We start from the raw sequence: 22,883 nt of genomic DNA on the forward strand, positions 1-22,883 counted from the left end.
CCCTCCAGTCCTTGTTTTATTTTCTAATCCCTCCTTTGGTCACTGATCCTGCTTTCACACTTTACTTCTAATTTCCCCTCTCTCTTTTTATCTGTTAATCAAACTGATTCATTGTCAACAAAATCTATTGATAAAGCAGAAAACAGAGTGTAAATTTAATGTAAAAGAGTAAAAGTTTAAATATTGATATTCCTATATCCAATGAAACAAAGCAATGGAATGTTTTCAAGATATCTTCTAATACCCATAACCTATTCAACAGAAGAAAAAAAAACTACATTAAAACAACAACAACAGAAACACCATGAGGAAGCGCTATTCTTAATTTTCTGAGAAAGCGCCAGATTGATTTCCAAAGTGGTTGTACAAATTTACAATCCTACCAGCAATGGAGTAGGGTTTTCCTTTCTCCACATCCTCTCCAGCATGTGTTTTCACGTGAGTTTTTGATCTTAACTATTCTTATGGCTGTAAGGTGAAATCTCAAGGTCATTTTGATTTACATTTCTCTGATGACTAAGGACTTTGGGGATTTCTTTAAATGTTTCTCTGCAATTCGATATTTCTCTATTGAGAATTCTCTGTTTAGCTCTGTACTCCATTTTTTAATTAGATTACTTAATTCGTTGCTGTTTAACTTCTAGAGTTCTATGTATAATTATTAGCTCTCTGTCAGATATAGGCTTGGTGAAGATCCTTTCCCAATCTGTAGGCAGTCGTTTTGTTCTGAGGACAGTGTTTTTTGCTTTACAGAAGCTTTTCAGTTTCATGAGGTCCCATGTATTGATTGTTGATCTTAGAACCTATGCTGTTGGTGTTCTATTCAGGAAGTTCTCTCCTGACAATTAAGAATTGTGCTACCTCAATAACCAGCAATACCACTCATAGGCAAATATCCAAATGATGGTCAAATATACAACAAGAACATTTCCTCAACCACGTTTGTAGCAGTTTTATTTGTAATAGCCAGAAGCTAGAAACAACTCAGATGTCCTTTAGTTGAGGAATGGATACAGAAATTTTGGTACCTTTACACAATGGAATACTACTCAGCAATTAAAAACAAGGAAATCTTGAAATTTACAGGCAAATGGTGGGATCTAGAAAAGATCATCCTGAGTGAGATATCCCAGAAGCAGAAAGACACACATGGTATATATTCTTTTATAAGTATATATTAGACATATAATATAGGATAAACATACTACAATCTGTACTCCTAAAGAAGTTAAGCAAGAAAGAGGATCCTGAGTAAGATGATCAATCTCACTCAGAAAAACAAATGGGACAGACACTGGAAGAAGAAGAAAACAGTAAGCATGACAGGAGCCTACCATAGAGGACCTGTGAAAGACTACCCAGCACTGTATCAAAGCAGAATCTGAGACTCATAACCAAACTCTGGGCAGAATGCAGGGAATCTTATGAAAGAAGAGGGAAATAGAAACACTTGGAGGGAACAGGAGCTCCACAAGAAGAGCAACAGAACCAAAAAATATGGGCACAGGAGTCTTTTCTGAGACTAATACTCCAACCAAGGACCATTCATGGAGACACCTAGAACCCCTGCTCAGATGTAGCCCATGGCAGCTCTGTATCCAAGTGGGTACCCTAGCAAGGGGAATAGGGACTGTCTCTGACATGAACTCAGTGGCTAGCTGTTGGATCACCTCCACCAGAAGGGGGAGCAGCCTTGCTAGGCCATAGAGGAGGACATTGCAGCCAGTCCTAATGAGACCTGATAAGCTAGGGTCAGATGGAAGGAGAGTGGACTTGGAGAGCGGCATGGGAGGAAATGAGGAGGAAGGGTGAGTTTGTGAGGAAATGAGGAAGGGGGTTACAGTTGGGATACAAAGTAAATAAACTGTAATTAATTTAAAAAATAAAAATTTAATAAAAAAGAAAGAACAAAAGAAAGAAAAAAGAACGAGAGAAAGAAAGAAGAGAAAGAGAGAAAAAGAGAAAGAAAAGCTCCATTGCACTCTGCCCAAAGTTTGGCTATTAGTCTCAGCATCTGCTTTGATACCTTCCTGGGTAGATTTTTTCATAGGGCCTCTGTGGGTAGGCTCATGTCCTGTTGCTTTTTTACTCCCTCTTCAAATGTCCATCCCGAATGCCTTTCTAAATGAGGTTTGATCATCTTACCCAGTGTCCTCCTTCATGTTTACCTTCTTTAGGTGTACAGATTTTAGTATGTTTATCCTATATTATACATCTAATATCCACTTGTAAATGAGTATATACCATGTGTGTCTTTCTGCTTCTGAGATACCTCACTCAGGATGGTATTTTCTATATCCCACCATTCGCCTGCAAATTTCATGTTTTTCTTGTTTTTAATTGCTGAGTAATATTCCATTGTGTAAAGGTACCAAAATTTCTGTATCCATTCCTTAGTTGAGAGACATCTAGGTTGTTTCAGATTCTGGCTTTGATAAATAAAGCCTTACAGATGCTTTTCATTTTCATGAGGTTCCATTTATTGACTGTTGATCTTAGAGCCTGTGCTGTTGGTGTTCTATTCAGGAAGTTGTCTCCTATGCCAAAGAATTCAAGGCTCCTCCACACTTTTTCTTCTAACATATTTAGTGTGTCTGGTTTTATGTTGAGATCTTTGATCCACTTGGTTTTTAGTTTTGTGGGTGATAAATATAGATCTATTTGCATTTATCTACATGTAGATATACAGTTAGACCAGCACCATTTGTTGAAGATGCTGTCTTTTTTCCATGGTATGGTTTTGGTTTCTTTTCTAAAATCAAGTATCCATAGATATATGAGTTTATTTCTGGGTCATCTATTGGATTCCATTTATCCACCATTCTGTTTCTATGTCAGTACTATGTCATTTTTATTATTATTGCTTTAAATAATTTTAAAATATTATAAAATAATAATAACACTTTGTTATTATTGAGGTCAGGGATGGAACTACCTCCAGATGATATATTGTTGTACAAGACTGTTTTAGCAATTTTGTGTTTTTGTTTTTCCATATGAAATTGAGAATGGTTCTTTCAAGGTCTGTAAAAGATTTTGCTGGTATTTCAAAGGGAATTGCATTTAATCTGTAGATTGCTTTTGGTAACATGGCCATTTTCACTATGTTAATCCTATAGATCCATGAGCATGGGAGATCTTTCCATCTTCTGATATCTTCTTCAATTTCTTTCTTCAGAGACTTGAAGTTTTTTTTTTCAACCAGGTCTTTCACTCGCTTGGTTTGAGTCACACCAATATAATTTATGTTATTTGTGGCTATTGTGTAGGGTGTAGTTTCCCTCATTTCTTTCTCAACCCTTATTTTCTTTCATATACAGCAAGGCTTCTGATTTTGTTGTTGTTGTTGTTAGTTTTGTATCCAGCCACTTTTCTGATAGTGTTACCCGGTTGAAGGAGTTCTCTGCTTGAATTTTTGGGGTCGCTCATGTGTACTAACATATCATCTATGAATAGTGCAACTTTGACTTCTTCCTTTCTAATTTGTCTCCCCTTGATATCCTTTAGTTGTCTATTGCTCTAGCTAGTATCTTCATTTTTTAACATGATACATTATTTACTAGGTTCACATATTCTATGTTTTAAGGACTGAATATATAATGTTTAATATCAATTCCAATGTTATTTCTAAACTTCTATCATTTCTTGGCAGAAACTGAGTACCTTATCATATTTACTACATCAAAAAGCTGTAATGATTATTTTATTTTTCTTATTTAAAATTGATATTTTTCATACAATACATTGTGATCATGGTTTCCCTCCCACAACTTCTCCCAGATTCTTCCCAACTCTCCACCCACCCAAATTCAGACTCTTTGTTTTCTCTCTCTCACTAGAAATAAAAAGCAAGCACCTAAGAAACAAACAAACCAGAATAGAAACAAACAAAAATAAAAGAAAGCCAAAGAAATCGTACAAGAAAACTGTGGAGATACTAAGACATACACATACTTCCACACACAGAGATTTCACAAGAACACAAGAACTACCTGAGGAAGGGGAAAGAGAATATTATTTCTGACATTGTTGTTCTTTATTTTCTAACAGTGGTTTTCAATGACTGAACCTTTCAATTGTTCAAAAAGATATAGTGCAAATGACCAGTTTTGTAGTTCCTCTTGGGTGTGGGGTTACTGACCACTGTCTCATATCCTAGAAAACCAGGCTGAAATGAATTAGATTCCATAAGGCAGCGATGGGGTAGAGCGGAGGGCAGAATGTGCTCCGTGTCAGAGTCTAGCTGAAACAGAAGCCATAGCATAAGGTACTTGCTTTTCCACTCTTTATGTCATTTTCCTTTTATAATAAGTTAGGGAAACTAATTTATCAACATTAGTGTCTGTGTTTTATCATTTGATTTAATTTTAAGATGTAACTGAACAAATCCACTTTAACCCTGAAAACACAGTTCTTAAAAATAAGTCAATGGTAAAAAAATAAGTCAATGTATTTATTATATTTATTGATTTTTTTGACAGAAATATTTATCATTGGGAATAAGAACACAAATACAACCTAAAAGATTTTTGATCAGACTAGATGTGTTTTAGTGTTTAAAATTCTACATTAACAATACTTATTAACAATAAGTATTCTTATTAACAATACTTGTCAAAAGAAAAAAAAACGCAACAGAAGTTAGAGGAGATTTTTTTGAGAGACCAATATTTCTTGTTAAACCAAGATTTTTTTTTAGTATTTATCCATATGAAGCATACCACAGAATTTAATTAAGGCCACCCAGGATGAACTTTGTAGCATTCTCCTATAGTACCTCTTGGCTTTTAAACATTATTAAGTAAGAAAAAAAAAAAAAACTTTGAAAACCATGGAATCTTTGACACATTTGAAGTACTTAAGCTTTAAGGAACCTATTTTAGATAAAATGAGAACCCTTGCTGATCCTGGCCCACTTTTAGAGACACATTCAAACCCTGAGCTTTTGTTATTTCTGAAGTAGGTTGTTAGGCTATTTTTCTTTGTATTTCCCCTTTCTGCCTGAATGGGCCCACTTCTAAACACTCACATGGTTTGTAAGGGCATTTCTGAAAGAAAAAAAAAAAATCAGAAAGAACAGTTATAAATTCCCTTGCTCACTCTTAAACTGCACAGTAAATCCTTCTGTAGACTTTCTTAATGCTGGGACTACATATATCAAAACTGCAATTGTGCAATCAGCGTAATACAAACACCCATCAGATAATCAGGGCATTATTTGGCATTATGAGTTCAATCTTTCTTCTGATTTCACCACAGATTTCTAGACATCATTCATTTGCTAGGATTTCACAATGAGGAACAAGAACAAACCATTTCCGGAAAATGGTTATCATTCTATCGAACCACAGTTTACCTTCTGCTGCATTTTCCTTCCTCAAGGACGATAAGGTTTTGGTACAACTGTGAATTTCATCTCTTGTGTACACCGTCTTCCTACTTGAAAGTAACAATGAGCAATTGACACAGGGGCACCAGAATGGCTTAGAAGAATTTTACCTTTCACGCATAGGGAACATGCTTTGTATGTTGTTTTCTATTTTTGCTATTACAGAGAACAACTGTTCAAAATAAAGAGAAAATGTAGAATGCCCATCCCCAAATGGGACACCTAAAATTCAATTTCATAATTGAAGGTTCAGAGAATCTCAAGGAAGAGGAAGTGAAATATTTTGAGAACCAAACGAACAAGAGAAGTGATGGTATCTTCTGGATATGACATGAATGTTGTACCCATGAACTCTGAACAGTGTGTTTACCTGAACATAACGTACATCACACCTGATACTAGCAGATATCCTAGCATGTATTGGAGAAAGTCTCACAAAATGCACACACCTATTTAAAGTGCTATAAGCAGCAGGACTGTCAGAAGAAGTCACTTTTATCAGGAATAATTGTGCTAGTAGGTTGCCCATCCCCATGGAATAAGCTGAAACAATAAAATGATGAAAAGATATGTAAGAAATAATCAAAAATATATGTATGAAATCATCAAAAAGATATAAAAATGAGAAAATTAAGATCTATTCATAATGATAACAAGAGATCAAATACATATTACAGATGGAAGAAATGCTTAGAACATCTATCAGTGTTAGTTTATTTTTTAGTTCTTCCTCTTTCAGGTTAGGATAAATCATTAAGGCATTCAGAGGTAAAGGGCACCAGTAAATAAAAGTTTAACTTCTTCAAAGACAGTACTGTTAACATATGATGATGATCGGTTAACCTAAATCAGTATACTGTCTCGGCATATAATTTTCATGAGCAAAAGTAATTATTTCACACAGAAAAATTCAGATTTAAAGAAATTAAATTGTTGTTGTTTGTTATGGTTATCACAGTTAGGAAAACTAACACCAACCTCTATTTTTAAAAGGTGATATGCAAATATTTCGTTGTTGATTTTCACATGTGTTGTTGATAGGAAAATATTTCATTTAATTAAATTGTCCTTTAGGCATTGTATATAATTGAATATAGATATGCATATTATTAACAACCCAATTCATGACAACTTTGAAACAAAGATTTATTGTCTTTAATTTTCTGCTTAATATATAAATTCTCTGTGCATCAGTACTTTGATATATTATTCACTCTAAATGTATTTGTGCATGAAGAAAAATATGAACACAATAGCCCACTCTTGGGAAAATGAAGAAGACATTAATGGGCATGAATATTTTCATCAAATGTCTGAGAGAGATGAAGAAAAGCTTTCTGCTGACTTGCAAGAATGCCTTTTGTGACCAAATTCCACAGTCCTAAAAGTAGGCTATTCTGGATCTCCACCATGATCGAATGTTCCAAATCTACCTGTGTCCCAAGAATTATATTACTAAGCAATTTAATTGTCAAAATCTAAGTCAACCTAGTTCTTTATCTACACAAAGAGTATCAAATTTTATATCTCCTTTCTCTTCAACTCAGAAAGAATAGAACAGAATGTTTTTGAAGGAAATAAAAAACTACTTTCCTCATTCATTTCATTGAAACTAAAGGATTTCTGGAAAGGACCTAAGTATATCAGGATTAATTTCCAATGATGTCAGAGCTGTCTCTGACATAAACCCAGCTGCTGGCTCTTTGACCACCCTTTCCAACCCCCAACCCTAGGGAGGAACAGTCTTGCTAGGCCACAGTATAGGACATTGCAGCCAGTCCTAAAGATACCTGATAAGCTAGGGTCAGATGGAAAGGGAGGAGGACCTCTCAATCAGTGGACTTAGAGAGGGGCAGGGAGGAGATGAGGGAGAGAGGGAGGGAAAGAAGGATTGGAAGGGAATGAGGGAGGGGAATACAGCTGGGATACAAAGTAAATAAACTGTAATTAATATAAAAATTATTTAAAAAAGACAAAAAATAAATGGTTAAAAACTTTTCATTTACGAAGTTATCAAAATAATAGTCATGAGACAGAGCATTGGTTAATGTAAACATTCATATTATTTGACATACATGCTCAACAAAACAATCCCAGCCATGTTTTAAAGGGTTGAGTTTGCTTAAAGAGTTAATAAAATTTTACTGGGAACAACCCATATAGGTAGCAAAGTTTATTTAAAATTTCTTTTCTAATAATAGAATTCCAAATCTAATGATAAATAAATGAACAGACTGAGAGTGAAGGGTTGAAATGTTACTACTTAAAAGAAATTATCTTTCCCAATAAGGAGAAACTGGAGAAGGTTAACATTGAAGGAAATACTGACAAAACTCCTGGGAACATCGTGGGATTCATTGTTAACAAAACATTGTACAACCAACAGGATTTTCAGTTAAACTTTAAGTAGATTTAATATTTCAGTTAACACAACTGAGTGAGTAACATTGACAATTTAAAGTAGACATTTGTTTCTCATTGAGCTTTTAGAACTAACTGCCCAATGAAATAGATCAAATTTGTATCATCATTTTAAACATAAAGAATATAACCTACTCTCCAATGGTAACAATTGAGAATGGTGAACTTGAGATTTTAATTCATAGGATCTAATTACCCTTGGACTATGTTACTGCTTGAAAGGCAAATGAAGACAGATGTCTCAGCGAATATGAGACACTTTTGACTGAATTTGTATCCAAAAGTAGGTAGGTACATAGGAACCGATGTAAAAATGCCGCACAGGTAAGGCCTTCTCATGTTATTTCTAGATCACAAACATTCCGATTCACAATATTGTTTCAGTGGTTATTTTTATAACATAATATTTTATTGGTTCTTTGATAATTTGTCCCAATCTCACTATTTTCTAGTCCTTGCATATCTGCCCTGCATCTTTGTAAACCCTCTGCAAGATAAAATATGAAATAAAAATTAAATTTAAGTTTAAAATAAAAAAAAATCTTGCAACCTGCTCTTCTATCAACCCCAGACTTCTCTCACAGGTGCCGCATCTCCAGTTCTACTGTGCATATGCCATTCTGCTCCTCTGTGCTCCCACCTTACCATCATGTATTGGCTTATTCATCATAGTGGCATTGGAAGCTGTGGTGTGCCACACAGTACATCCTTTTGCCCAAAGAGCTTTACTAGTCTCCTCTTGGTTATCCTGCTGCTACCCTGAGTCATGGAGATGCTCTCACTTTGCTTCCACAAGAATGACCTCTTCACTTGCTCCAGCTGCTCATAGGTGAGGTGAGTGTTGGGGTGGTCCAACTCAATGTCCTGGATCTAGGCCTGGGTGGTTCTTAATAATTAATAAAATTTGTATAAATTGCTTTGAAAAATATCTGTAGAGTACAGTAAAAAAAAAAGACATGAAATAATATTTTCATTTATGTATCTAGCATGCAATTGGTATTTGTGTGTATGTGTGTAGGCAAGCACATGAGTGCATGTGCATGACGCAGTATGCATGTGAAGGTCAGAAAATGACTTGGTTGTAGTGTCTTTCCTTCTGCCATGTGTGTCCAGGGATCTAATGTAGGCCACCAAGTTTAGTGGCAAGCCCTTTTATCCCTGAACCACCTAACAGGTCTGATTTCCCTAGAAACCACTGTTTATAGTATAGGGGTTCTCAAATTGCAGGTCCCGACCCCGTTAGGGTCACATATAAGATATTGACATCACAATTCATAACGGTAGCAAAATTACAGCTATGAAGGAGCAACAAAATAATTTTATGGTTGGTGTCACCACAACATGAGAAACTGTAAAAAGGCTTACAACTTTAGGTAATTTGAGACTCACTGTTTGAGAACACGTTAGTGACAGCTAGTTTTACTAATGACCCTTAATACAACAGATAGAGTTCTACCAAGACAGGATTTATTGTTGCTAAGCTGATTTCTTACAACCTGAGTACAGCATCTGGCCTTATCTAGTTAGATGTTCTGTCAAACACAGATGTTCCTTAGTCTAGAAACCACATCTCACTGGAAGATGTTTCATATTTCTGTCAGGTATGCTAACTATTTTGAAAAGACCTTGTACCATTCACTTTGATTGTCAAACCATTTAAACATTGTGTCTCAAGAAACTGGAATTTCTCCAGGAATCTTAAACTGGACAAGGAAAATGGCAATGTTTGGACCAGCCTGAAGGAGAGTTTATCTTCCAGAGATTTACAAATTGGGCAGTTTTGAGGAGAAGGCAGGTATGTTTTGGGTGTCAGCCACACACAGTGAGCTAACCCAGAAAGGAGACAAGAATGAAGGATCCCAATGGAGCCACTAAAATCCTTTTGTTCCAGGAAATTTGTCATAATCGTCTCACTTTGGCCAACAGCAACAGCTTTTCCCCTCTATTTAGTGAAACAGAATATAAGTATTTGGACTTTATTTTGGAATCTCCAATAGTTTGATACTTAATACTCCAATAACAATAGTATGGCTGTGGCTTTGAGATATCAGAAAATACTAATTCAGGCAGATCTGATAAGATCTCATAGCACAAGGTCATGTTTTGGTAGAAGAGAAGACCTGCCTATGAGAGAGTGAAAGTGGAACACTGAGCATTCTCCCTGTGATCTCCAGTTTGGGGCTGAAACTTTTATCTTATGAATCAAAGGAAATAAGCAAAATTCAAAACACCCTCAATTATTGTCCTATTGGACTATTCGTCACAATAGTAGATATTTATTAACATTTTAGACTATAAAAATATCTTATTCTCTTCTAATTAATTGTACTCACAGGAAAGACACTATTTCTATGGTGATACAGGATTGATCAGCAATGCTTATCAACACTTCTACTCTCCTATGTCTAGCCCATGTAAGAGAACACATGGCTTATACATCACTAATTCTGCCAACTCTTAATCTAGCAACCATAACAACCAAATTAAGCAGATCTTTTGATAAAGCAGGGTTTTTTTTTTTTACTTTATTTATTATTTATACAGTATTCTGTCTGCACGCCAAAAGAACGCATCAGATTTCATTATAGATGGTTATGCGCCACCATGTGATTGCTGGGAGTTGAACTCGGGACCTTTGGATGTACAGCCAGTGCTCTTAACCTCCGAGCCATCCCTCCAGCCCAAACCAATGGTTCTTAACTAAGAAGTCAGCCCAAAGTAAACATAAGGTCTTCTTGAGAAGGCTGTATTCCCTAATGCCTTCACTAAAGATGCTGATGTAATTGATGTGTGAGGCTGCCCAGGGATTTCTCAAAAGTTATGTTCTAGTCTGCTATACAAATGGGATTGAGAAGCACTGAGCTAAATGGTTTGAGATTGCCTCATAATTAATTAAAGAAATGATGTCATCAAATAACCATTTCCTGTGTATCTTCCAATCACTCAACTTGCATTAAAGCACTTTTCGCCAACCTTTTTTTTTCTTTTTTTTCCATAATTTTATTTTTCTCATTAGTTACATTTTGTTAATTCTGTATCCCAGCAATATCCCTCATTCCCTCCCCAGTCCTACCCTCCCTCCCTCATCTCCTCCCTGCCCCTTTCCAAGTCCACTGATAGGGGAGGACCTCCTCCCCTTTCATATGATTCCCTTTTGTCAGGTATTTTCAGGACTGGCTGCAAAGCCCTCCTCTGTGGCCTAACAGTACTGCTCCTCCCTTGGGAGGTGGGGAGGTCAAAGAGCCAGTCATTGAGTTCCTGTCGCCAACCTTCTTAATATATATATATATATATATATATATATATATATATATATATATATAATATACAAGTTTACAAAAAAAAAAAAAACACTCCAGAAATCAACAGGAAGTTTCAAGATTATTCTGGTTTCCTCTTGAGAATACACTATCCATGTTGCCCATCTGTGATTAGTAGGGCTTTTTCCTATTGCAAGCATTTTATTTGTTTTATTTATTTATTTTATTATTACTCATTCATTTATTTCTTTTTGCTGAGTAGCTGGTTATGATCCTTTCCTCTTCAATTCTTCCTATATGGGTTTTTAATCTCTTCAAATTTTAATGCCAATCACATTTCATTATTTGAAATTACATTTTTTATAAAATGACTTTTAAGTTATTCATTCATATTTTGCAATGTATTTTATGTTTTAAAGACCTTTACTGTTATCATTCTACATTTAAGTTTTTTATTTTAAAACTTAATTTTATTTATGTATTTATTTATTACAATTAGTTCACTTTGTATCCCCACTGCTGTACCCTCCATCATCTCCTCCCAGTCTCATCCATCCTCCCTTTTCTCCACCTATGCCCTTTTCCTAGTTTCCTGACAGGGGAGGACCTCTTCCCTTCTGTTTGACCCTAGCCTATCAGGTCTCATCAAGTCTGGCTGCATCTTCTTTCTCTGTGGCCTGGCAATGCTGTACCTCCCCCGCCCCTGGCCCCCAGGGGAAGGTGATCAAAAAGCTGGCCACTGAGTTCATATCAGAGAAAACCCCTGTACCCCTTGGAAACTGAGTAGCCAATGGACTTCCTTTGAACAGGGGGCTTAAATTTTCATTACTCTGTGTTCCTACTGGTGTGAGTCCTGTGGTGCCACACCTGCTGACTTTGCCCCCATAGTGCTTTGTCACATTGTGTGTTCCCTGATTTCACCCTGTGCTTTTGTGGTGTTAGAATTTCAACTGATATTGCACTGACCAGGTAGAATTTTATTAAATTCTTCAGCACCCAGGGCTGTTTCAAAGAAGACAGAGTTTTAGAATAAATTATTCATGTAAAGTATTTCTATTTGTATATGTTGTATAAGAAAGGCCACATATTCTTGTGAGGGAAGGTTTTCAGTCACTCATTTGCAAGCATTTCATTTCATCCAGTCAGCAGGTGCATGGGAATATAGAATGGTTAAACTTAATTTCATTCCTCCTTCATGGATGGAGTGGCTTGCTGGGGACCTTCTCTGGGAGAAGCTGCCTCATTGTGATTCTACAATCTCTTCAACTTCTAAATTCAAGAGTATGAACAGCATAGCCAGTTGGAAATTTGTCATCAGAACAGACTTAAAGATTCATAGACAATAAAGGAAACTTATTTTCATATTACTTTGAATTTATAGCCCTGCGTTATTTATTTATTTTACATTTCATCTATTTTATTTTTTAAATATACTTTATCTGGGTAGTTTTAGAGTTTAGGATTTGAGAGATAATGAAAAGTTTACCCAAATGCCAGTTGTTTGTGGGTGTGCCCAGGATCCTGACTCCAGAACTCTTTCACTTGCTACAATTAAAAAACAAATCAATTTTAAATTTGATTTAGGGGCTGCATGATCACCTATAAATAAATGTTTCAAAATATTATCCTGCAACCCTAAAATATCAAAGCCTGTACTTTTGTTCTAGCTTCAGATAATGTGATACTTGAAACAACTGAAATTCATGGTATATACTAAAAATAAAAACTAAATAAAAAAAATAGAACACACACACACAAAAAAAACAAACGAATAAACAAACCAAAAAATTTCTTAACATGTATGTCACAGTCAACCAGTGTCTATAATTACATTAAGGTTCATTCTTAGTGTTGAATATTCTGTGAGTTTAGGAAGCATATAATGAAATGTGTCAATCACTGCAAACTCATAAAAAGCATTGTAACTGTCTCCAAACTCCCCACATGTATCTCTGTATTTATTCTGTCTACCACCAAATCATAGAAACCATTTCTCTTGCTAGCTCTTCCCCAGCATTGCCTCTCTCACAGATAAAATCACCCATCCAGTATAATGCATTTCCAGAATGGCTTCTTTCATTCAGCAACATGTATTTAATATTCCTTAAGGTGTGTTTTTTTTCTGGTGATGTGATAGCATCATTTTTGAATAATGATTCCTCTGTCTAGAAGAACCATTGTCTATCTATTTGCCTGTGGATAGGTATGTTATTTCTATAAAGTTCCTATGACGATCATATTTTCGCCAGTGTTTTATTAGCTTCTTCTCTAGGAAACAGCTATCAGTTATGCTGTCTACGGTATCAAAATTGGAAATCCATCAATTTATTTCTAATCTGTTGCATATCATGTGTATATACCCCAGATAAACTATATGAATCTTTTTATTTCACTGTACTGATCGATAAAGGAAATGAGTTATATTTATTCTGTAAAACTTCAAAAAATATAGAACAAAACTTACAAAAACTGTTAGGTTCACATACACCTGGCTCAAGATTTTCTGTTCTCTGTAAAATACGAGTATAAATGCTATAGAGTTCAATGTCAAAACACTATGAAGGATTATCAAAGATTTTATAAAACTTACAAGCTCCTATTTCAATGGAAATTACCCACAAAAGTGAATACTTGTGTTTCATGTAATACAGAAAAAATAAAAGGTTATATTAGATTTGACCAAATAAATATGAATTATTTCAAGTTATTATATGTAAAATTTTAATAATTATGTTAAGTCCTTAAAACATAAAATTTGCAGGCAAATGGTGGGATCTAGAAAAGATCATTCTGAGTAAAGTATCCCAAAAGGAGAAAGAAAAATATGGTATATACTCACTTATATAGACCTACAAGATATGATAAACTTAATGAAATCTATACACCTAAAGAAGATAATCAAGAAAGCAGACACAGGGTAAGATGATCAATCCTCATTTAGAAAGACAAATGGGATGTGCACTGAACATATGACAGGAGTCTACCGCAAAAGGCATCTGAAAGACTCTACCTAGCAGTGTTTCAAAGCAGATACTAAGACTCATAACCAATTCTTCGGCAGAGTGCAGGGAATCATATGAAAGAAGGGGAGTTAGTATGATGTGGAAAGGATAGGAGCGCCAAAAAAACCAAATATATCTGGGCACAGGGTCTGTGTTTATGTGGTGGATTATATTGATGGATTTCCTTATATTGAACCACCTCTGCATGTGTACGATAAAGCCTATTTGGTCATGATGACAACACATGCTGGAGAGGATGTGGAGAAAAGAGAACCCTCCTCCACTGCTGGTGGGCATGTAAACTTTTACAACCACTTTAGAATTCTATCTGGTGCTTTCTCAGAAAATTAAGAATAGTGCTACCTCAAGATCCAGCTATACTACTCCTAGGCATATATCCAAAATATTCTCAACTATACAACAAGGACATTTGTTCAACCGTATTTGTAGCAGCTCTTTTCATAATAGCCAGAATCTGGAAACAACCTAAATGTCCCTCAACAGAGGAATGGATACAGGAAATTGGTATATTTACACAATGGAATACTACTCAGCTATTAAAAACAAAAGAAATCATGAAATTTAAAGGCAAATGGTAGGAACTAGAAAAGATCATCTTGAGTGAGATAAACCAGAATCAGAAAGACACACATGGCATATACTCACTCAGAAGTAGTTATTAGACATAATATAGGGTAAACATACTAAAATCTATACTCCTAAGGAAGATAAATAACAAGAAAGACCTTAGGGGAGATGCTCAATCCTCATTCAGAAGAGCAAACACAATAGACATTGGAAGTTGAAGAAGACAAGAAACAGCACAGGATCATACCACAGAGTGTAGAGAGCCCAGAGTAAAGTCGCCATTACAAGATGGTGCTGGCATCCGGCTCTCATCCTGGTAAACACGTGGAGTTGCGCATGCGCTAAGGTGAAGGCGCGCCAAGTCACTGCCCAGCCCGGGGCGTCATATGGGGTGATGGGTGAGCAGCCAATCAGGGAATGATACGTCATCTCACACCACTCTGGTGCGAGCAGGGCTTATATAAACAGCGCCACTTCGGGGCTCGGGGTCTTCCTCCTTTCATCGCTTGACTGCAATAAAGCTTGCTGCAGAAGGATCCTGTTGTCCGCAGGCGTTCTTGCTGGCAAGACGATTACGCGGGTCGCAACAACAGAGGGCCTCTGAAAGACTCCACATATCGAGGTATCTAACTAGAGGCTGAGACTCATAGCCAAACTTTGGGCAGAATGCATGTAATTTTATGAAAGAAGGAGGATATAGAAAGAACCGGAGGGGGCAAGAACTCTGAAAGGAGACCATCAGAGCCAAAAACTCTGGGCCCTGGGGACCCAGCAGAGACTGATACCCCAACCAAGGACCATGCATGGAGAGGACCTAAAAGTGGGGTCCCTAGTAAGAGAAGCAGGGGCTGCCTCTAGCATGAACTCAGTGACAGGCTCTCTGATCACCAACCCCTTGGGGGGGGGTGCAGACTTGCCAGGCCACAGAGGGAGAAAATGCAACCAGTCCTGATTAGACCTGATAGGCTAGTATCAGATAGTAGGGGAGGAAGACCTCCTCTATTAGTGCCCTAGTGGAGGAACTAAGGGAGAAGAGAGAGAGTGGGATTGAAAGGAGACAAAGGAGGGGGCCACAGCCAGGATACAAAGTGAATAAACTGTAATAAATAATAATAATTAATAAAAGGAACCATCGTATATGAAAACCCTTCATTTAAAAAGAAGTCCTCATATAAATAACACAATCTGAAATACCACATACACATTACAAATTTACAAAAAATAAAAATTCTACCGCAATGTAAGACGTAATTTTTACATCATAAAGTTCACTCAGATCTCCTGGTGCATACATTTGAGACGTCAACACACTTTTAAAAATATATCTCTTCTTCCTTCTAGTACTTAGAAGAGTGTGTAGGAAAAGATGATCACAGGATCTTCCAGAGCATTTATAAAGGTCTCTTATATTACAGGTTTTCTCCATAAAAATTTTGCAGAGTAGATAGAAACTGAAAAATATTGTCATGTTGACCTTGAGAGTCAGCTGTAAGTAGTGTATTTACCTCTTCAGGTTTTGTTTTCCACACCGGGACACATTTAAAATGTGAAGTTGCATTTATCCTCAACAAGAATAAAGCACTTTATTTTCAGTCATCGTCAAGATTTATTCTGTCTCCTGAGAGCTGCCACATCCCTGACTCAAATGCTTAAATACTGTTTTCTTGTTTGGAGTTCCTTCTTCCACTTGAAGGGCGCTTGAATGAATTAAGAAAACACTGAGACACTTCCAAAACTTCGTTCCAGATGATTTTGTAGCTTGTGTGTTTAAAATTCCGTGTGTGTACATACATAAACATACATATACACATACATACATGTACATACATAACAACAATTAATAAAAAGTAGAAATCGTGAACTTGAAAGGGAACAAGGAGAGTGTATGAAAGTGTTTGGAAGGAGGAAAAAAAGGAGAAATGACATAATTATATTAAACCTCATAAATGAAAAGTGCTTTTATTTTTTATTTTTTTCAAAACTGGCCCTAAACATGCATCAGGGGCCACATGAAGGATCTAGGGTGAGAGATTGTTACATGAGTGAGGCTGAGGTACCCTGAGAGAGAAATAGTGGAACCCTGTGACAAGGCTGCTGACGTGTTCCCACCCCTACCACAGAACAAGAGAGAGCCCTTCTCTGGAGGTCTCAGGGCTGTGTAGGAGCCAGACCTCCCGGGGAGTGAGGTCATCCAGGAAGGAACTGAGGAGCTCCCACGGTGGCAGGGGCAGGCAGAGGCTTCCTCTGTGGTACTGCTGGTAGTTGGGATAACCTGTGGCGGGAGCTCCCTCTTTTGGGCTTAGCTGCTTGGGGTCCTCCAAGAATGGAGGTGCATTGTGGAACTGCAGGTCAATGTAGCAAGTAAGAAGGATGCTGGCAGCCCTGATGAGGGCCAACAGGATGGTCCCCATCATCGCAGAGCCCAACACAGCCAGCAGACCACTGCGTGCAGCCAGCACCACTCCGGGGAATTCTCCACTGGTGACGCAATTCTAGGGTCTTCCTTGCCCCGCTTAAGTACAAGGCCACAGTCAAAGATGGTGAACAGGCCTCCTCACACTGTAAAACCACCTCCCATCTGGGATGCCCGGATCCTTACAGCATTGACACTACCTCTGAACTGGTGTCGAATTCCAACAGGGACATGGAGAAAACCCTTCATAGCCTGGAAGGCTCCACACCAACGACAGCCATAGTGAAAGTTCCACCGCAATCATCCACAGTTCACCATGGGCGAGGTTCACAAAAAATTCTATCTTGAGAATATAAAATCTAGAAGTCTTAGCAGAGACATCTTGCTTATCAGTTTTCATTCACTCAATAACTATTCCTTGGAAACTGTGTATGTAGGCAAACTAGAAAAACATGTTTACATTCTAGTGTTTATCTATATAGATTTTTATTTCTTTTAATTTTAATTGTGTGAAGTACTTTGATTGCATTCAATTGTTTAGCTCTCTCCTGCACTTTCTTACTCCTATGAACCCCTTTGTTTTTTAAACAAGTCTTTCTCCTACTTACTGACTTTAGCAATAAAGGAATGGCTTGAAGAATATTAGTTAATGGCATGATGCTACTCAAAACAATAGGTATACTTACTTATTTTCAGTAAGTCCCAATACTTAACTGAATATTTTCTATGTGTCAGGAAATAGAGTAAGTAAGCACTTTCAAATTCCAAATTTTACCACTAACACAGTTTGGAAGAATTTAAAAATGGGCTAAAGGTGTCATACACACACACACACACACACACACACACACAAAGACAAACCAAAGAGAACTTATTTAAAAAGGAAAAGGAGACTTTATGTGGCATGAATTAAGGGACTGTGATACATGGTCGCAGAGTCTAAGAGGTATATTCAATTCTATGTCACGCACTGTTATGTCAGATCTCAGGCACCAAGGAGACTAAAGGACACTCCCTCCCTATTCCCCCGCCCCCACTGCCACTAATTACAACTGAAGAAACAACAAGGAGCCATCATGACACCATCTAATTGGAATTAAAATCAATACAACCTTTCAAAGTAACACCCAAATACACACCTTTTAGGAAAAAAGCAAACAAACAACTTTTATTGCAAAAGCTATTCTATAAATGAGGTAGTCACATTAGATGCACCAGGTAAACTATCAACAAAAGATGTATTTAAAAACGGTAAATTCCAAAGGAACAAGATATGGAGTGACTGACAAAAAAAGAAATAATGTGGCTGAAGAATATGAAAAGAATATAAAATTAAACTACATGAGATAAAAATATAAATGCATAGTTCACTAAATTTAAGGGAATTTTTTATAGTAAGAATAAAAATACAACACAGAAGTAGATCTCAATTAAAGGGAAACAAACACAAATTTTAGAACTACATATTTAAAATGCCACATTAAGTCTTCAAAACTCAACAACTGTTTAGGCTAAGCATATGATATTTTTATAGATTTAGTTATAGGTATATGTGTATCTATGAGAAGATATGTGGAAGTCAGTACAGATTTTTTCAGTGGCCAGAAGACAAAGTGGGATTCCTCTAGAGATGTATCTGCAGATAGTTATATGCAACCTGATGTGGGGAGTGGAAGCTCAGTTCAGGTTATATTGGAAAACAGGATGAGTTTATAACCACTGAGCAATCTCTCCAGGCCAGAAGGAACTTTGGGAACCTGAAGAGGCTCTTTCAGAATGCCCAGTCAGTCAAAAATGATGATGAACAGGGAAGCAAAGGAAGAAGAGACAAAAAGTTCTAAGACTTAAACCTTAAATTGACAAGATCAAATTTTGTGTGTGAACATAATATGAAGACCTAGTTGAAAATGCTGTTAACTTAAGGAAAATATAAGTATTCTGTCAAGAAGTTTAATTAATATGAGGTACATATGATCAAAGAAAGGCCTCAGTTGGCATGTCGTAATCAAATTCAAGCAACCAAGATACACAGAATTCTAGAAAGAGCTAGAAAAGGGCCTTTTTCATTATTATTATTAATTACAATTTATTCTCTTTGTATCCCAGTTGTAGACCCCTCCCTCATCTCCTCCCAATCCCACCTTTCTCCCTGCTCCCTCCCCTATCCTTCTTCCCTAGTCCACTGATAGGGGAAGTACACTTCCATTACTGTCTGAGAGTAACCTGTCAGGTCCCATTAAGACTGCCTGGATCCTCTTCCTCTGTGGGCTGGCTAGGTTGCCCCGCCAAGGAGAAGTGATCAAAGAGCAGGTAACTGAACTCATGTCAGAGACTGTCTCTTCTCCCCTTACTAGGGCACCCACATGGAGAACGGCAACTGTCTACGGGCTACATCTGAGTAGGGAGTCTAGGTCCTTTCCATGTGTGGTCTTTGATTGATGCATCAGTTTCTGTAGTCCCCACCCCCATCCCTAGGTCTCTTTTTTTTTTTTTTTTTCTTTAGTGGTCTCTTTGTGTGGCTCCTGTCCCCTCTGGATCTTTTATGTCCCACTTCTTCCATAAGACTCCCTGTGCTCTGTCCAAAGTTTGGCTGTGAGTCTCTGCATCTGCTTTGAGACCCTGCAGGGTGGAGTCTTTTAGAGGACATCTGTGATAGGCTCCTTTAGGAGCCTTACTGTCCCCTCTCTTCTACCACCTCAAGTGTCCATCCTGTTTTTCCTTCTGAATGACAATTAAGCAACTTCCCTAGGGATCCCTTGCTGTTTGGCTTCTCTAGGACTATAGATTTTAGTATGTTTATCCTATATTATATGGCTAATATCCACTTAGTAGTGAGTAAATACCATATGTGTCTTTCTGCTTCTGGGATACCTTACTCAGGATGACGATTTTTAGTTCCATCCACTTGCCTGCAAATTTCATAATTTTCTTGTTTTTAATAGCTGATTAGTAGTTCATTGTGTAAATGTGCTACAAATTCCATATCCATTCTTTGGTTGAAGGACATCTAGGTTGTTTTCTGATTCTGGCTATTATGAATAGGATCTCATGAAACAGAAGAGCTCCTGTAAATCAAAGGACACTGTCAACAGAATGAAGGACAGCCTACAGACTGGGAAAATATCTGCACCAACCCTACATTTGACAGAATATATATCCAGAATATATAAAGAACTCAAGAAATTAAACACTAACAAGCCAAATAATCCATTTAAAAAATGGGGTACAGAGCTAAACAGAGAATTCTCAACAAAGGAATATAGAATGGCAGAGAAATACTTAAAGAAATATTTAACACCCTTAGCTATCAGGGAAATGCAAATCAAAACAATTCTGAGATTTCACCTTACACCCATCAGAATGGCTAAGATCAAAAACTCAAGTGGCAACACATGCTGAAGGGGATGTAGTTAAAGGGGAACCCTCCTCCATTGCTGGCGGGAATATACAACCATTTTGGAAATAATATAGTGCTTTCTCAAAACACTGGAAGTAGTGCTGCCTCAAGACTCAGCTATACAATTCCTGGGCACATATAACCAAAAATTGTTCAACCATACAACAAGGATATTTGCTGAACTATTTAATAGCAGCTTTATCTGCAATAGCCAGAATCTGGAAACAACCTCGCAAAAGTGAGAAATGTGTAACACCTCCTGTGCTAGGAATGAGTTACACTTTGTTGGTCCATTGGCTGTAGGGGTCCAGTGAAACCCTCCAAGCATCACAGGCTGTTTTGGAGGTTGCTGGAGGTAACAGGATCTCAGGACACTGGAATCCGAGTCTGAAAACACAGTTCACAAGAACCTCCTCCTGTGGATCACTCAGTCCTAAATAGGATGTCTTTACCAAACCTGTCCTCTCAAGGCTCAGCGATCTATGTGGAAGAGGAGGCAGAAAGATTGTAAAAACCAGAGGTGATGGATGACTGCAAGGAAACAGTGTGTTAAAGATATAACCGTGCTGATGCGCAGATGAACTCATGGAGACTGTGACCATGCTCACAAGACTCGGACTGATTCAAGCTAGATGAGCCCAAACACTGAAAGGGGAAGTGGATACCAGCTTCTACTCCTAACCAAGAAGCTATCTGCAATTGATACCCACTACTAAAGAGAAACTTCGCTTTCTCCAATGGAATGTCACTGAGTGTATAAACTACATTATAGGGCAGTCCCTTCTCCAGGGAGTAACTGGGCAAAAAAAAACGAAGTCAATGATAAGGAAACAAACAAACAAACAAACAAACAAAAAACCCATAATATCAACACCAAAATTAGTGCATAAACTAATGGAATAATAATAGAAATAAAAATCCAAAATTCAGTGCATTTATCAACAGCAAAATGATTTTCAGAAAAAAAAACAATATATGATACATTGTAGGAAAAAGGTGAAGCCAGGTAAACTGGGTATGCATATTATACATGCTAAAGACTAAATTCTATGCTTATCTATTTTAAAGTAGGCTAACTCAAAATATATCACGGAAATGAATGTAAAGCATGAAGCTTTCAGAAGAAACTTATTAAGAAATGCTTGAAGATAGAAAGATCTACAATTATTGTTTTGGTTGAGACCCTATAAAGCACAGGACATAAAAGTAAATTGAGACAAGTGGTATTACATCAACCTAAATGGTTTTTTCAGAGCAAAAGATATAATCAACAGTGTCAAGATATAATCTGTGAAATGTGAGAAATTGTTAATTGTTCAAATAACAAAATAATAATTTGTCAAGTAAGTAAGCTTGAATAAATAAGAAAAATTTAAAATGCAACAAACAAAACACCCAAATATATGAAAATCAAATAAGTTCACTAAAAATGGATAAACTTTATAAATAAATATTGACAATATGATTATATGCAAATGATACAATCACCCATGAAATATAAATCAAAGCTACAGTGAAATATCATATTCCAATTATAATGATCTTTATCAAAAATAAGTATGGAAAGAATGCAAAGAGAAATATCAAACGTTGTTGGTAAATAAACAATTAGTACACTTATTTTAGAAAACATCATAGTCTCCTAAAATGCTGAATGTAAAATCACCACATGATCCCAAACTCTATGGAAGTGCTCTCCAAACAAGATGACATCATTTTGTCAAGGAGACTTCTGGATGTTCCTGGTTGTTGCAGCACAATTCAAAATAAGTAAGGTATGAGCATCCATCCAGACGAAAATAGATAACTGGGTTAAGAAAAGTGGTATACATGCCAGGGAATGTTATTCATCCATGAAAGGAATGAATCACTGCCACTGAGGCAGCATGGATGGAAGCAGAGAACATTATGTTAAGATAACTAATCTCAGAAAGGAAGCCATAATTCATATGTTCACAATCGTTATAGAAGCCAGAAGTGTTGAGCACATGGAATTAAACAATCGAAGAGAGGCTGTTGCAGACTAGAAAGGCATGATGGGAGTAATCAAAGAGGTAAATTTTAAACACTGTTCAAAAGCACAAGAAAGCAACTTATAGAAATCTTTGTAGTTCTACACTCCTCTTGTAGAAGACTTGGAAAGTTTCCAACACATGTTGCTGTTAATATTTGGGTAGATGGAAATGTTAATTACCTGGATGTCATCTTCGCTTGTATTAATTTAATAAGTTTTAATAACCTAACCCATAATGTGTAAAAACAATGAAAATATAAAAAGAAGTACCAAATAAAGTATAAATTAAAAATTTTCAAAGTGCAGTTTTGAGTTCACAAATTAAAAACTCAAGTATCAAAATTCAAAGAATTCTCCCAAGACCATACACACACTTTGATGAAGTCAGCCTGACTCTAA

General features: G+C 36.7%; 1 pseudogene; it reads right to left on the reverse strand.

The window, feature by feature from the left end:
• Positions 1-16,771: 16,771 nt before the first annotated feature.
• LOC110566607 (mitochondrial import inner membrane translocase subunit Tim17-B-like) lies at positions 16,772-22,675 on the reverse strand (annotated as a pseudogene).
• Between the last annotated feature and the right edge of the window lie 208 nt (positions 22,676-22,883).

Source organism: Meriones unguiculatus, chromosome 2 (genome assembly GCF_030254825.1).
Source record: "Meriones unguiculatus strain TT.TT164.6M chromosome 2, Bangor_MerUng_6.1, whole genome shotgun sequence".
NCBI classification, from domain to species: Eukaryota; Metazoa; Chordata; class Mammalia; order Rodentia; family Muridae; genus Meriones; species Meriones unguiculatus.